This window comes from Protopterus annectens, chromosome 4.part0 (assembly GCF_019279795.1).
Source record: "Protopterus annectens isolate FY-2018-M chromosome 4.part0, PAN1.0, whole genome shotgun sequence".
Classification (NCBI taxonomy): Eukaryota; Metazoa; Chordata; order Ceratodontiformes; family Protopteridae; genus Protopterus; species Protopterus annectens.
In genome coordinates, this window is record NC_056733.1 from 1,937,456,842 (window position 1) to 1,937,475,148 (window position 18,307).

Genomic DNA, 18,307 nt, shown 5'->3' on the forward strand with positions numbered 1-18,307 from the left:
GTGCCACGGGTACTGATAATGATGACATCTGTGTAATGGCACAGGAAGGTGTGCCAGGGTCCGTCATTGGTCAGCCAATTGACAGTACACAGCTGTCAACCCCATCAATGCGCACAGTCATCCTGCCAATACACCCTTTGTCACCAATGTCCCTAGGTGATGGACAGGATACAGTGGGCATTGACCAGGGTAATGTGGTATCTGTGGCACATGCTTCCCCACACAGCAGCCATGGGCATGGCCCTGAGATGGTACCACACAGACAGATGTCCAGGGTTCTCGTGGGAGCATCCGTGGGCGTACTGCCCCTGTCAGATGTGCCCACAGAGGTCTTACAACCTCAGCTATGTTTCGGGCTGTCATGCAGGCACAGTCACGTATGGAATGGTACACCAGACAGGGTCTGTGGGAGCTGACAGCATGTCACACAGCCATGACTGACAGTATGCGTGACATTGCGGCTGCCATCCGTAATTTCACCGATGTCATAGACAGACGTTGTGGGGACATATTAGATCAGTTCCACAACTACATGTCCATGAGCCAGGGCAATGGTGGATGGTTGAGGCGTCGACGTGGGCGTATGCCAACAACGGCAGCAGCTGGCAGTCGTTGCGGACGACAACAGGGCCACGGCCGCCCCCATAGTGCCAGCAGCAGCCCCAGCAATGCTGGGTCTGTGCTGTCATCAGACTGCCCCAGGAGACCACGTGCACATGGCTCTGGACAGGCCCAACAGGGATCTGTGTCCAGTCAATGAACACCTGCTTCTGATGACAGTACCCAGTCTGGATTGGTACCGGATATGGTCCGTAGCACCCCTGCAAGGCACAGGTACCATGTCCGTGGCCAGAGACACTGATCTGTATGACCTGGCAGGTGCAGTCTGTGGCTGTCCACAAACACCGGTATATGGCAGCCATGAGGTGGAACTGTGAATTGACAACACCTAGGGCTACCGCATACACGCACACACTGCATCAACATTGCCCCACCTTGTACTGCTGTCCCTCACCAACACACATACACATACATGTCAATTGGTGGTATCAGTGGCAGACTCAGGCATACCAAGTTCACACCCAGTGCATATGATGAAACTGTGCCACCTCCTGCAATCTGTAACATCAGTGCAGGTACAGGTTAACATGTTGCTGATGCACAGGGTGACTACATAGACGTGTAGTAATAGTATCATGTTGTTAACAGTACTGTGTGCTGATATAATTGTGGGTATATCCCAGCATGCCTGATGCAGTAAGGGTATGATTGTCTTGTACTGTTTTCTACACCCATGGTAAGTACCATAAAGTATCATCTGCACATGTTGGCATACTGGTGGTAAGGATGTCAACAGAAGGCTACATACATAGGTAGCACAGGGGATAAGGTAATGAAAGTATTGATACGCAATGATGGACATGTAAACTGCATGTGGCATGTTGCCCACACTGGACTCTGCAATGCGGATGTTTGAGGATGTTGATATGTGTGCAGTAGTACACGACTGGTACAGGACACACAGGAGCACCCTAGCACTGCAAGCTCACATCTCATACCATGCTAGACAGCCCCAACACACAAAACTAACTTTCACAGGAGGGAGAGTCCCCATAAATGTCAGGGATACTGTGGTGGCAGGACAGGTAGCATACATCCTACTAAGTATGGAACCAGTGAGTGAAGGCTCGGTGTCTGTTATTTGACATGTGTATTACTGCAGGTATGAGCACCTGGGTTTCCATCCGGTTATTGTACATCCTGACCGTACATGGTCTGTACACTTGTGCGCTGAGACTGGACCCTGGCCATCTGACCTGTGTATTTCCATGTACATGTGTATAGTGCCTGCATATTTGCACTGTTACCTACTGGAAGTGGTACAGCTTGTTTGTTGTACAATGGACTACATGCAGCCCTGCTTACTGTAGCTTTGTTTGCATGCATGTTTGCTTGCAGTTACCCTGGAACACTGATCCCACCTGCAATGCAGATTTACAGAACTTCTGTGGACTCCTAGTGACATCTGCATAGCTTACTATATGTATGTCCATGTCTCACTTGACAGAATGTCACTGTTTGTCCTGTTCGCATGTACGTTGCCTGTGACACATTGCATATGACTTACCTGGCATTTGACCACGTGAGCAATCATATATGCCAGTGCTAACTAATCACAGGCACTGCACCCTCACATACTCACCTTCTGTACCTTGTTCCCCATTGGCCCTATGTGCTGTTAATCACCATGGCAATCACAATACTATGGTAGCATGTGCAAAGGTCACTTGTCAGTCACCTCTATGGTACAGTTGTGGAATATGTGAATCATGTGGCAATGTCACAGCTGCCACATGTACACAGTCAACCCTCTCACCTACACATGGACGTACAACACATGTATGAGATGCAACCACATAGCCAAACTGGGGACTAAGCACTCTGAACCCAGTACTGGCATAACCTGTCAGGTGGCATGAAATACTACAGTGACTACAATACCAGTCTGATGTAGACCTACACTGACAGCAATCCAAACACATGAACACACCGGGGCATTTGTGGAGCCTCAGAATAGCATCCTGCCTGAGCAGCAGACACCTCTGCAGCTGGCACACACAGGCATACGTTAAGCCGGAACACAGCACGTGCAACACATAGCACACAAATCCTGTGTGCCAAACAGTCACAGCCTGTACGGCTAGACAACACACCTGCTACAGTTGTGTTAGGTACCTTTATTGTCCAGTACAGTGAGGTCCCGCTCACCAGGCTGGTCACTTGTCAGTCACCTCTATGGTACAGTTGTGGAATATGTGAGTCATGTGGCAATGTCACAGCTGCCACATGTACGCAGTCAACCCTCTCCCCTACACATGGATGTACAACACATGTATGAGATGCAACCACATAGCCAAACTGGGGACTAAGCACTTTGAACCCAGTACTGGCATAACCTGTCAGGTGGCATGAAATACTACAGTGACTACAATACCAGTCTGATGTAGACCTACACTGACAGCAATCCAAACACATGAACACACCAGGGCATTCATGGAGCCTCAGAATAGCATCTTGCCTGAGCAGCAGACACCTCTGCAGCTGGCACACAGGCATACGTTAAGCCGGAACACAGCACGTGCAACACATAGCACACAAATCCTGTGTGCCAAACAGTCACAGCTTGTACGGCTAGACAACACACCTGCTACAGTTGTGTTAGGTACCTTTATTGTCCGGTACAGTGAGGTCCCGCTCACCAGGCTGGACAAGGTGAAGGTCACAGTGATATGCCCGTGGGGCACTATGGTCCACCACATAACACAAGCATACAGGTCAGTCAGAGGCATGGACACATATGACTCAGTCATTGTCCATGCAACTATGGCTGACCTGTGATGTACCTCCCTGGACTACATGATAGGGAACATAGAAGGGCTCTCTGAGCATGTGGCACAGGCTGGTATGACCCTGACCTTGGTTGGCATCATACCGTCACCAGGAATGCTGACGTATTACTGAATGCTGATGAATTACTGTAGCTACAACACCCTAGATGAAAGGTTCCTAGCATGTAGTCACTGCATTATTGTGAGCAACCCACACACATGGGCATTCTGTGTGACAAAAACACACGTGGCATGTGTGGAATTCAAAGCCATAACTAACTGTGCTATGACAGTAGTGAGAGACGCAGTAGCAGAGCGTGCTATTTGCATTACTGGGAGATTTGCCCTCTTCTGCTGTACTTGTAGGGTGCTGACATCATCTCTGTGTAGAGATTGGAATATGCAGCAGCTGGTGTGTTGTACTGGTTGCCAAAAGGGTCAGTTCTCTCACACATGTAATTGCACACACCCTTTGGAATATGCAGCAGCTGGTGTGTTGTACTGGTTGCCAAAAGGGTCAGTTCTCTCACACATGTAATTGCACACACCCTTTGAAATATGCAGCAGCTGGTGTGTTGTACTGGTTGCCAAAAGGGTCAGTTCTCTCACACATGTAATTGCACACACCCTTTGGAATATGCAGCAGCTGGTGTGTTGTACTGGTTGCCAAAAGGGTCAGTTCTCTCACACATGTAATTGCACACACCCTTTGGAATATGCAGCAGCTGGTGTGTTGTACTGGTTGCCAAAAGGATCAGCTCTCTCACACATGTAATTGTACACACCCTACTTCCACCCCCACCACCACACACACACTTGCAGGATTCAAACCCCTACCTAACTATGTTATGAAACTCAAGATGGATGCATTAGCAGAGTGTGCTATTTGCATTACTGGGAGCTTTCCCTTCTCCTGCTGTACTTATAGGGTGCTGACATCATCAGTGTTTAGAAAGGGGAATGTGCATCCTGTAGTGTGTTTTCCTAGTTGCCAAAAGGGACATTTCTCTTACACAGAATTGTACACACACTAACCCCCCTCACCCAAACCCACACACTTATCATTTGCAGGATTCAAACCCCTACCTAACTATGTTATGACACTCAAGACAGACGCATTAGCAGAGCGCACTATTCATATTACTGGGAGGTTTCCTTCTCCTGCTGTACTTATAGAGTGCTGACATCATCAGTGTTTAGAAAGGGGAATGTGCATCCTGTAGTGTGTTCTGCTAGTTGCCAAAAGGGACATTTCTCTCACACAGAATTGCACACACACTGACCCCCTCATCCAAACACACACACTTGCCATTTGCAGGATTCAAACCCCTACCCAACTAGGTTATGACACTCAAGATGGACACATTAGCAGAGTGTGCTATTCACATTACTGGGAGGTTTCCCTTCTCCTGCTGTACTTATAGGGTGCTGACATCATCAGTGTTTAGAAAGGGGAATGTGCTTCCTGTAGTGTGTTCTCCTAGTTGCCAAAAGGGACATTTCCCTCACACAGAATTGCACACACACTAACCCCCCTCACCCAAACACACACACTGAGCATTTGCAGGTTTCAAACCCCTACCTTACTATGTTATGACACTCAAGATGGATGCATTAGTGGAGTACACTATTCACATTACTGGGAGGTTTCTCTTCTCCTGCTGTACTTATAGGGTGCTGACATCATCAGTGTTTAGAAAGGGGAATGTGCATCCTGTAGTGTGTTTTCCTAGTTGCCAAAAGGGACATTTCTCTCACACAGAATTGCACACACACCAACCCCACTCACCCACACACACATTGAGCATTTGCAGGATTCAAACCCCTACCTAACTATATTATGACACTTGAGGGAGACACATTAGCAGAGCACACTATCCGAATTACTGGGCATCTGTTCTGCACCTGCAGTATTTATAGGGTGCTAACATTATCATTTATACAGAGGTATGTACATCTATTACTACCTGTCAGGTGGGGGATAGCATATATATGCATTTGCAGCCACCTACTTCAGGGTCAGATATGCACATCAGCAATGGCAGGTTATGTTTTATACCATGCTTCATGACCACAGGACCTGTAACACACAACACAACCAGTTCAGACCACCCCTCCCACATCCGGGACACAAACTTTGCTTCCCTGGGAACAGTGCCAAGATATGAAGGTGTTCACATACACCATTCCTGTTGTTAACGTCAGGTACAGGTATATTGTGTGTGGGAACTACTCAGGCCTCTACAACATTACCCTACAGCCACTACAATTTGTAAGTCCATGTGCTATGGCAGGACCACTCACCACAGCCACAAGGGGGGAATACATATTGCACCTGACCATCTGCAACATGGGTACTCACTGTTCCACACCAGAGGTAGACCACCATTGTTGATATCTGACCAAACCCACCTTTCCCTGGACATCCATATCCCATCCCCACCCCCAGGCAAGGTTGTCACTGCAAACAAAGTGTATTTATCAAAAGCAGACTTTGCACTTGTGAAGACTGGGGTGGAAGACTTCAAAGGACCCATGCTGGGGGAGTATACAGGCCACTCTGCATAATCCTTGACAATTGCATTCTATGAGCATGTGGAAGGTTTGCATTGATCATGCCATCCCAAATATACCCATGACTCCTCCACAACAGGACACCCTGTCAGGTGTACACCAGCCATATATGGGCTGTCCAACAGATGGAGTGAGCTAATACATTGCAGAGCAGTAGCCCACAGAGGGAGGACATCTCTGAACAGTACTGGCATGACACTTCAATCCCTCATAATCATCACAACAACGTGTTGACAGTGAAATTGTCCAGACACTGCAGATAAGGCTCCCCTCAGTCTGTTATTGATGCCCACTTACTGTTAGAGGTCCTCACCAACCCTCTTCCAGCACACACCAACAACATGGATGTGGCATAGCAAATTCAACCCCTGGGATCTCCACTGTGTCCCTGCTTGACGGAGGCACAGCACACTAGCCTCAAACAGTGCCTTATGTGACCTACTTTACAGTGGCACAGTAGCCTACTGTACTGGGGATGCAGACGCCAAGCACACTCTGGCTAAGCTTTCATTCCCTATGGCAAACAGCCTAGTATTGACCTCTACACCCATATGTTTAATTGTCAGATGCACAATATTTGTTGCTGATAGACTGTTTGCAGGTCTTTATTGCCATAGCATTCCCTGTTTCTATGAACAACTTGTGTATCTGTGGAAGATGTTTGAATATGAGAGGGATCCACTATATCACTTATGTCTCTGTAGTCATTTAACTGTGTGCACTGGGCAGATTGCTGTAATGTGGTTGGTTCCTGGAATAACACGTACAAATACCAGATATGTGTGGCCAACTGCTAAACTGAGATATGGCCTAAGTGTGTGAGCATGCCCAGTTCAGCCTTTCCATGGCATGTTGTCTGACATATGTCTCATTTATCAAAGTGTGCGAGATGCCCAGTGTGAGCTTTCCATATGTTGAACTCTGCAGTCCACCACATTTGTGGATGAGTGTGAACTTCAGCAATATCTCACGTTTATGGTTGTGTGTTGGGTGTCATGTTGTGTACTTACTGGCCAACTGCTTCGTGTCTGAACACAACAGGGATTATACTGTGCCTGCAGGGTTTGCATGGGATACTTTGCATACAGTTGTCAATATCCTTTCATACTGACCTAACACTGTAGTACCATATAGTGTACTGGTTCAGTACCTTCACTGTGGTGGACAGTATCCTGGGATTTAGTCCTATCACTGCTTTAAATTTTCATAGTGAGGGGCTAGTTGTGCACATATGACCATGTTGCATTATGTTCAGATATGGACTACTTAAACCAGGCTTGTCCAACATTGGTAGTGTATTCCACAACATAGGTGGACATTGGCAAACACTAGCGATGTGCCCTAGGCCATTTCTAATGCTAGTCAGAGAGTGTGTTTGTCCTTTGACACACATTGTAACTGGAGTTTGCCATGACATATGTCATGGTTAGTATACTGTGCCTCCGTCTACCCATGACATAACAGTGATACCCAGGGTAAACCTACCATCTCCCATCCACTCATCAAGATTCCTCTTGAGGAGAGTCGATGGGTGACTCTCTGGCTAACCTGTACTGGGAGTTTACTCAAGAGTGGGGGTGGCTTCTGTGTTATGGATCATTCAGTACAGCTTGTCCTATGTATGTCAGTGCTGGGGTTCAGGTCTCTCATGTGCATAGCTCACTACCATTCAGATTGTACAAGGTGCAGCATGTTCATTGATTCCAGCTTGGACATGGCTTTATACATCAGGCACAGCTTGCCTCTGGGTGGGCAGTATGGCAGTGTGTGGAGCTGCAGTTTGTTTAATCAGGCAACACATGGCATCTGTTCAAGCTCTTTGATATTCCTGGTGAGGTACTTTTGGGGTCTTTCCAGTTGATGGAGGTGTCTGCTGAGGTACATCCCACAGGGGCCATTGTAGTCAATTGTGACGCTGATGAAGGATGACTGCAGAGCCACAATGACCTCCCTTGATCTAGATCTGACTACCTTCATGATTAGGTGGGTATATGGTATGTTTCTGTAACCACTACAGCCACATGCTTGTCCAATGCAAGATATCTATCAACTTGTGTCCCCAGGTCTCTTATTACATCTTAAGTACTTAATGGGTTAACACCTATGTGGTAATTGGTGGGCACTTACTGTATATCCACAGGGGTTGACTATACACTTTTCTGCAATTAGCTTGCTGACATGGCTATGGCACCAGTTGTCTGTTTCTATGTGGCCCTTTTGTGGGATGCTTGTGTCAGCTGGAAGGTCAGATATGGTGGCCAGTTTGTAGTCCTCTGCAAACTTGTTCCGACACAGTCCTTCCATGTTGGCCTGTACCTATGGGACATATATACCAAACAAGGGAGGTCCCAGGACCGAGCCTTGTGGGATGCCAGTTGTATCTGGTTTGTAGTCTGACATGGCTGCAGCATTTCTGACCATGTCAGTTCTGTCCTTGGTCTGGTTTGCAACCCCTCTACTGACATAGGGGTTTATATTTAAGCTGGTGAGCTTATCTATAATGAACACGTGGGGTATTGTATGGAAGCCTTTTGCAAGGTCCAGCTAGGCTGTGTGGACCACATTCCCCTCATCAATGACCTTAATGACTGTTTCAAATGAGTCAAACATGTTTAAGGGGCAGGATCTGCACTTAAGAAAGCCACACTGGGTAGGGTCCAGTGTCAGTAGGTCCCCAATATCTTTATGTCTGAGGTACATGCTGATCCTTTCCATAGCTTTGCAGACCAAGCTTGTCAGCATTCTGGGGTGGTAGTTTGCAGTATCCATTCAGGCAACACCTTTGTGGAGAAGGACCACTGTTGTTGTACACTGCTCTTTAGGTACATATCCTGTGGTAAGGCTGACATTGAGCAGTAGTGTTATTTGGCATTCCATTCTTCTTGGAGTCCATGTTGGACTCAGCCCAGGACACCATCTCATACCATTGATGCTGTGTGTTTTGCTTTGTAGATGCTGGCTGTTACCTCAGCATCTGCAATGTCAGGGGGCCAGCACTCTGCTGGGATAGATATTTTGCATTTTTGGGGGGGAGGTTGCACTGCACCTGTCAGGTTGGATGTTGGCAATATGTGTGTGTGTTTGGTATGTTGTTTGTAATATTTGAGTGATTCAGAGCATATCTGTGAATTCCCAACAAGGTTCCTACCATCAGTTAAGAAAGCCTTGTGATTATCCTTAGTGTCCTGTACAATTTGTATCTTCATAGGTTCATAGGTTCATACTAGGCTATCCACCCTAGGGCATTTCTAAGCCTAGCCAGAGTGTGTGTGGCTTTTGCCACCCCTTGCTATGTGAATATTATGGCCATTTATGATTTACTTTACTGTGCCTCTGTCTGGACGTGACACAGTGAAGACCCCAGTGTACATCTACGATCATCCATCCACTTGGCAAGATTCCTGTTGAAGAGAGTCAGTGAGGGGCTCTGCCTAACATGGAGTGGGATTCCGTTCCAGGGTGTAGGGAGCCTCTGGGTTATGTATCTGTCCCTCCAGCACAACCTATTTCATTATGTGTTGAGGTTGACTTCTCTCACTCTCACAGCTCCGATGGATTTGGGTTTTCTGGGGTGGAGCATGTCCATTACTCCTGTGTTGGACATGGCCTTGTACAACAGACATGCAACGCCTCTGCGTAGGCAGTATGTGACTGCATACAGCTGGGGTGTCTACAGCCAGGCAGCATATGACAAATATTTGAGACCCTTTATCCTCTTGGTGAGGTACCTTTGAGGTTTTTCTAACTGCTGCAGGTGTTGGGTAAGGTACATCCCAAATGAGGCAATGTACTAGATTATGGGTCTGATAAGAGAACAGTATAGGGGCACAATGACCTCTGTTGACGTAGATGTGAATCCTTTCATGATACGGTGTCCAATATAGACAGTCTTCCTAGCCACGTTGGCAATGTGAGTGTCACATGACAGGTTACTGTCCACTTGTGTCCCTAGGTCCCTGATTACTCCTTCCATACATAATGGATTACCGCCTATGTGGTAATTTGTGAGTACCTTGTTTGGTATTTGGTGAGACATTCATACTGTCCAGTGTCTTCAGGATGGCTGAGTGGGGTTCCTGTGTGTGAGAGTGTGGTCTGCATCATGCTACAGACTGTACAGCAGTTTTGCCTATGGTTAGTTGCACATGGGTGGTCTCTGATGCTTCGTGCATTGTCAGTTACCTGGATGTGTGGGTGTCTGTGCTGAATATGGATACTCCCCCTCCTTTTATGTTTTGGTCCAGGTTTTGGGGCCATAACTCATGATATGAGGTATAACCTGGTAGTGCTGGTGTGCTGTCAGGAGCCTTGCTGCAGGTTTCTGTCACTGCATGGACATCTATGTTCTCCATACTGGGGAGGGCCTCGGGAGCATGCATGTTGAGGTTTACACGTCTGGCATTGGGCAGCATTACCCTTATGTTTCTTTCCACTTATGTTTTCTAGGGAGGTGGGTTAGTCTTTTCAGCCTTGCCTACGAAAGGCTCTATGGAGGTGGCAAGAGCCTTATCCAATATCCAGACACTCAGGGGTAACAGGTGCAAGCCATCCCTGGCACAGCAGCGTGGCTTGTCAAGCATGACATCCCAAGCAGACAGACATTGGATCCCCTTGGAATGACACCAGTAATTGTGCCACTTGTTAAAGTTGATCATTCTGTGTTTGTACTGTGGCATCATTCTTGGTGAGGTAGGATGCTGCACACAGTCAGTGTCATACCGGCCTGAACTACATAATCAGAGAGCTCATCTATGTCTCTTTTCATGTAGTCCGGGGAGGTACATCTCAGGTCATTCACGCCAGCATGGACGACTGCATCATATTTCTACTTGCTTTGGGGTGACCTGCGTACCTGTGTTATGTGGCATATTGTAGCAGCCTACAGGCAGCTTACTGTACCCTTTCCCTTGTTCAGTCTGGTGAGTGGGACAGCAGTGTGTCTGACTATGGAGTCACCTATTACAACTGTATCAGGCATGTTGTTTCTCCTTCTGGCCTGTGACTGTTTGGCACACCAGCTTTGTGTACTATGTGTTGCATGTGCTATGTTTGGAGGTAGTGGTTGCTTGGGTGTCTGCTTTGGAGGCCTCTGTTGATGTGGTGTGTTTGTAATTAGGGCCTCCGGGAATGTTTTCCTGTGTTTATGTCTTTGGTTTGCAGTTGTGATAGGTCTATGTGAGACTGGGTTTGTGGTGTGTGTGGTTACCTTCTCCTCCTGACTAGTTTTGACAGTACTGAGTTGAGAGAGCTCAGCCTCTGGTTTGGATAAATGGTTGCATCTCTCACATATATTTGTATTTCTTGGGGGGAGGTGAGGGTTGCCTGTGCACATGAGGCAGGTGTAACATTGCCTCAAGATTCACAGATTCAACTTGCTGTAGCTGGCCTTAGTGGATTGTATGAGTGGACATATTTTATTGCCATACTACTGATCAGTGATTACTTCCCTTTTTATGTTTGCTCTATCATGTAGTAGCTTCCTCATTCTCTTGCATGGTTTGGTAATGGCTGGAGTCCACCATGCCAGATGCCTGCATGTATGGCATTGTGTCTTGGTTTTATTTGGGATTGCATAATCCATGCATTCCTGGCAGTGTTCATGGAATGCCTGCATAACAGGTTCTGAGGTGTGGCCCATATTTTGCACCTGCACAGGGCCTTTAATGGATTCCACATCAGTTTGGAGGAGTGCAACTTTTACTTTACACATGTTTTTCACTGTGGTTTTCTGGCCAGGGACTGTGGTCAGGATGTGTATATCCGGTGTGATTACTCTATGGCCTGGTCTTACCAGTGAGGGATACACTTCTCATCTTGCCATCCAGTACCCATGTTGCTGATTATCACATCCAGTATGCTTACCCCTCTTGTGGGAGTGGTACGTTGTTCCTGGGCATTTTGGTTTATGGATTCTAGGCACTTTTGTCCTACAGTGTTGGAGCTAGAATAATGCTCCCAGTCTATGTTTGGGTATTTTCAGTCACGCAATATAATGTGGTTTGGAGGGCTTGATATATTCATGTATTCCAACATAGGCCAAGTGCAGTTCCTGGTGTTAGGATGGTAGTCTGTAGCAGGCTATAAACTGGGAGGCAGTTTTAGCCACTGTTACTTGACCATGGCTAGTCCATGCTGCTTCTTGTTGTGGTACCAACATGGGTGTGTGGTTATCCTTGACAATTATTGCTAGTCACCCTCCTTTTGTAGCTTGTTCCATGTTTTGAGGCTGTACAGCACAGTATGAGGTGTAACCTGGTAGTGTTAGGGTGCTGTTGTGAGCCTTGACCCAGTTTTCTGTTACAGGACAGATATCAACATTCTCCATACTGGGGGAGTTTAGACTGCATGCATCTTGCTGTTTAGACTTCTGGCATTGGGTAGCATTACATCTAGGTTGTTATCCCTTGTGATACCTATGGAGGTGGGTTTGTGTTTTGAGCCTTACCTATTCAAGGCACACTGTGGGTAACAACAGCCTTTGCCAGTATTCATATGGCCAGGACTGATAGGTGCACGCCACCCCTAGCAGGTGGAGCATCATGTCATGCTCAGCATGTCATCCCAGGCTGGCACACATTGGATCCCCTTTGACTAACAGCAATACTTCAGCTAATTATTGCAATTGATCATCTCATCGTCATATTGTGGCATCATGCTTGGTGAGGGTAGGATGTTAGTCAGGGTCATTAAGTTTGCATATACTACATGGTGTTACATTGCTTAACACATGGCATTCATGCCTCAGGTGGTGCTGCAGGGCTGCCTCTGTCGGATGCACATACTACATTCCCTGTACATGTTTGAGAGCAGGTTATGTCATTTTAGGCATCCCTGTTATTATATGAGTGAGTCAGAGAGGGGTATCATTCCCAGGGTTCCTACTGAGCCAGTGTATGTGTTATGCGTTGCCTCTTTGCCAAGGCCAGGGCATACTGGGCACGCCTCCTTCTGCCTACTGGGGCAGGCTCAGGTTGTTCCTCCTCTGAGTCACGCTCTGCCTGTGATGGCCTTGGCAATGGTGGGGGGCTGTTTGGCCCGGCCGTATGCTGGTCCTGCTGCAGCTGTTTTCGCAAGATCATATTATGTAGTATAGCACATACCATGACAATTTGGGTACATGTAGTTGGTGAGTACTGCAAGGCTCCACCAGATGTGTCCAGACACCGGAACCGTGACTTGAGCAGCCCAAACACACGCTCTATTACATTATGTGTTTGTGCATGTGCCTCATTATGGTGTTCCTGTTCAGGTGTGTGTGTGTTTCTGATGGGTGTCATCAGCCACGGCTCCAGTGCATAACCTGCATCCCCCACTAGGTGTCCATGTGGGATGTCCCCATTGGCAAATGTCTGGTACAGCTGTGTCAAATGCCAGATATGGGAATCATGGTAGCTCCCAGGGCAGCCAGCACACACATTCATTATTATGCCCTGGGCATCACACACGACCTGGAAGTTGATGGAGGGGAAGCCCTTGTGGTTTATGTAGGCCCTACCCCGCTCACCAGCTGGTGCTTTGATGCGTATGTGCATGCAGTCTATTGCACCCACTACCTCAGGGTATTCCGCTATTTGCTGGAAGAGACGCATATTGCTGGCCAATACCTCACGGGCACTGTGGAATTATACATGATCACCGACATGTGCTGACATGGCATCCAGGAACTGGTGCAGTACCCTGGAGGCTGATGCCTGTGATATCCCCATCATATCACCAGTTGGTCTCTGGAAGGTACCTGTTGCTAGTATTCTTAGGCCAACACATACCTTGGTTTCCACTGGGATGGGTTCCCCTCTGTTGGTTCTGTGTGTGAGGCATGGCCTGCACAGCTCAACAATTTGCTGCAGGAGGTCTTTGTCCACTCTATAGCGCTCCACTATCTCCAGCTCATGTAACCCGTGGTAGGTGACCCTGGGCCTGTACACTCTTCTCCGTCTCCTCACTGTGGGTTGTCTGGCACCATTTGCATTGTCACCACCCTCAGCAAATAGCCTATGTCTCCTTATGACAGCTATGGCAGCCCCTAGCATTTCTGCTCTGAGTTCAGCTTTTTCAGTTTTCACTTCTAATAGCTTACTCCTGTCTTGCAGTGTCTCTTGAGAGAAACATCCTGCACTGCTGTTTGCAGAGTTTTAAGTGCTTGGCTGAGCTACTATTCTGCCTGTGTAATTGCCTGCTTCTAATTGTTTTCACCTGCTAGCTCCAGCAGTATTCCCTGCTAGCTTCCTACTAATTCTGTTGCTTCCTTTTTCCTTTCTGTTTCCTCAGGGGGGAGCAACGCGCATATCAGCAGAAACACGCTCACAGTGGCTTACACACGCGTACACATGCTTACACAGTTTAGCATCTACTTATTCAGGATAAAACATGCGCACACCGCCGCAAACAGTCTTACAAGTCTGCCAACAGGCTCCCACATGCTCAGTCTGCCTTACACGCGCACACACTGCCCTACTCGCGCCTCATGGCGTGCACACATGCGCATGCATGCCCAGCAAGAAACTTTGGTGTAAGCAACAGTGTACACCTTCCATTTCTTGACTTTCCCATGCTTATCTTGTGGCACTCCTCTTTCCATGATATGTGTCTGACATCTGTCATGTAACACTGACCTCCAATGAACTGCATTTCTTTCTGCCATTCCCCCCTGTGATGTCACCTATCTCCTACTCTGTTCCTCCCCCTTATGTAACTCTTACACTACTCAGAATGTGCTCATTTGCTATGTGACAGTGGAATTCAGTATCCTAACACTCATTTACATCAGATTGCCTACTAATGCTTAGTTACATGTCTTAGACTCAGCTTCCCTCCTTAGCAACCACTAAACGGTGGCCATGTTGTTTTTGGTCTGCTGGTCCCTGCATTATAAATCCATGTATTGCATAAAACCCACATTTGTGGGTTTATAACCTTCATTTTTATATTTTATATAGCGCAGCCTGTTTGCGCGGGGCTGCGCTGTGTTTAAACATCGGCGATCGCCGAACAAAAACATTTATTTCTCATATTTGCATCGGGGTACCTTGCCAATGGCCGCATATTTGGCCATTGGCATGCTGCCTGACACATATGCACCCTTTATTTGGAGCCGATATGGCTCCATTGTGTTATTTGCAGAAACGTACTCAGTTGTCAACTGAGTACATTTCTGCAGCTAAAACGGCTCTTACACGGGCTGGTTTGGGCTTCGTGGATCACTAATCTACCTCATTTGCATGCCTTTCGGCTGCAAGTGAGGTGATTAGCATATCCACGCCCACTCCATGTAAGAGACGTTTTAGCTGGTCTCTTACACGGAATTACGGGCTGTTCCTGGATCGCGAGGGCTGCATGGAGTCTTACACTACTCTTAGACTCCCTGCAAGCCTTCATGAATCCTGCCCATATATGTTTTTAAGCAGACCTATTTCTCTAAATAAAATAATTTTGAGATTACTTAGATACTAATTACTTTGTTAGTAACCGATTAAAATATAGGGGCAACAGTAAAGCAACACATTTAATGTCACAGTGGCTGAATGTCAAGATTATTGCATTTTCTGACTTTGCTATGATTATACCCTTCACATTACCACAACAGTTTATTTTTCTACACACCTGACTCTTAGTAAAACTTGCTCTTTAAATGCACTCATGGGTACTTTTGCTTTGTAATGCCACCCCCCTTTTTTCTTCATTTACTTTTCATACTTTTATGTTCTTTTGATTCATCTTCTTCTTGGATCTTACTTTCCTCCTTTATATTTGTCTTGGCCGGTTGCCTCTATTACAGGACTGTCAATGAAGTTCAGCTTTTTGCAGGAAAATGGAAGAAAAATGAAACTGAATATTACTATTCTGGGGGAGACTTGGTATACCATATCTAAGACAGTACCTGATTAATTGTTATAGATTTTTACTTCAAGCTCATACTTATCTAGCTCTTGTTTTGTAGAATATATGTATGTATTCTTGCATTTTAGTTACATGGTAAAGCCCACTGAGCAAACTGAACTTTTCTTGGCACGCACAAGGGATAGTCATACTACCAGAGACACTGTGTGGGAGACTTGGAAAACTTAACTGCTGATCTTGATGCAGAGACAGCAGGACTCTGTCTATGAGCTGTGCTGCATTTCCAAGATGTCAGGAGGCGGTGTGGACTGAACTGACATTTGGGATTCCTGGCAAAATAGAATATGTCTTCTTCTAAGTGAGTAATATGAAGAAAGAGGACTTCATATTGGATATTTAGTGGTCAATAGTCATGGAAAAATCTACTAAAATGGCACCAGGTATAAAGCAGACAGATGTACTGAGTGCTTTGGGTGGAGAACAAAGTGCAGTGGCTGTTATTTTTCCTGTTGCACTGGAGAGGTCATTGATGGAGGAACATATTGTTTCCAAGTTGGTTCCTATATAGCAGTAAAATGTGACAGAAAGGATGTGTTTTAAGGCCTAGACCATGGGTGAGTGGCAGATGAGTCTTTGCAAGTGTCTATGGAATGGACAATGCTGTAATGCACTTTGGTAGGCAAGAAGGACTAGGATTTTCAGCAGGCAGGGTAGATATATTAGTGCCCATTTATCCTAGAGAATGAGTGTTGTGTGCATTTGATATGTTGCTGAACAGGAACCTGGACCCTAGAAAGTACGTGTTAAGGCATTTTCTGAAATTAGTTAACAACCTTGCTATACATAATGTTTGCAATGTACATTGAAGAGTAGAAAAGCAGTATAGCAGAAAACTTAAAACTCTTGACACCCTCAGCCACTGTGACATTAAAGATGTTTTATGTTGCCCCTATATTTTATTCAGTTAGTAGGAAAGAGAAATGCTCAGCATTAGAACTGTTGAATAAAGTCACGGATAATTTGGGAATTCAAATTGGTGTTGGAAGATGAAGATTTGTTTGCTTTGTAGGATGATAATATTGTAAAGCTTCCACCTGTTTTTTTTTGTGACAATGGAGGGTATAATTTGTTATGCTGGAAAAACAAAGCATATTGAACAGTGGCAGACTTGTCTATGACATAAAGATTATAGACTGAGAAGCAAATATTTCATCAAAAGACATGCAACACCTTTTGAGTTGAATTTCCTAACATCCATGTCTTGAACACTGAACAACATTATGACTGGATACTTGATCACAACCTTTTTGTTAGATATGGTCTTTGCTCTCACATGTTATATAGACAAAAAAGGAACTAAACAAGGTTGTCCATTGCTACCTTTAATGCTTACATTAGCTATAGAATCATTCGCAAATCCAGTCCGAAACATCAAGAAATAGGATTCAAATTTTCTTTTCTGAAAAATATCAATTTAAATTTAAGTTATTTACTGATGATGAATGTTTTAACTATAATGACAAACAATTTGATAAAAGCAGTAAATAATTTTACTAAACTTTTTCAGGAAGTCTCAGAAATTAATGAGAGTAAAACAGAAATTATACTTTTATATCATAAGATCAACACTAGCCTAAAAATGCAGCATATGTTTAATTGGAACAAAACAGAGATAAAATATCTAGGAATCAAAATCCTGACTGATATAAAATGTATTATAAAAATAATCTTGAAGGATTTTATAAAAAAGGTTACTAATCTTGTTAAAAATGGAATAATATATATTTTTCATTTGAAGAAAGATTAACCTTGATAAAAATGATAACATTACTCACCTGTTTTCATGTCTTGTAGACTGTATCACCAGTCACAGATAAGAAGTTAATAGATATAACAAGTAAAACCATTGCATCATGTTTGTGGTATCCAGCTAAGGCACGATTAGCTTTTATGAGTCAGATAACTAGGGAGCAAGGCTTGAAATTACCAGATATAAACACTAATGTAATGGCCACTTTATTTAAAACCATATCATCCTGGAGAGATAAAACATACAAGGTCAATGGAAGTTGATTCATAAAAACCTTTGTTGCTCATCAAGAGAGAATGAGAGTTTTGATTGTTTAGAAATAGTTACTCATAAAATGTGATATCTGAAATGTTGTTTAGATGGAAGTTACAGTGAAAAGTAAATCAAGTTAGATACCGCTTATACTTAAAAGAACTAAAATTATTTAAAATTTTTTAAATGGATATTCATAATATTTTCAATAGCCAATATAAAGGTTTATATTGATAGCACAAATATAACCAATAATGTGATATTAAAAAGCAATAAATTAATTTATTGGGTAGATTGTTATAAGCACAATTGCAAATACAAACAGCTATATGAAAAAATTTTATTTCAGCAGTCCAGAATAAATTCTATTTAGTAATGCGAAGGAAGTTTTAAATGGTAAAGTACTAGTCAGATCAGAAGGAGAGGAAAAGGAAACCCCAGAGCT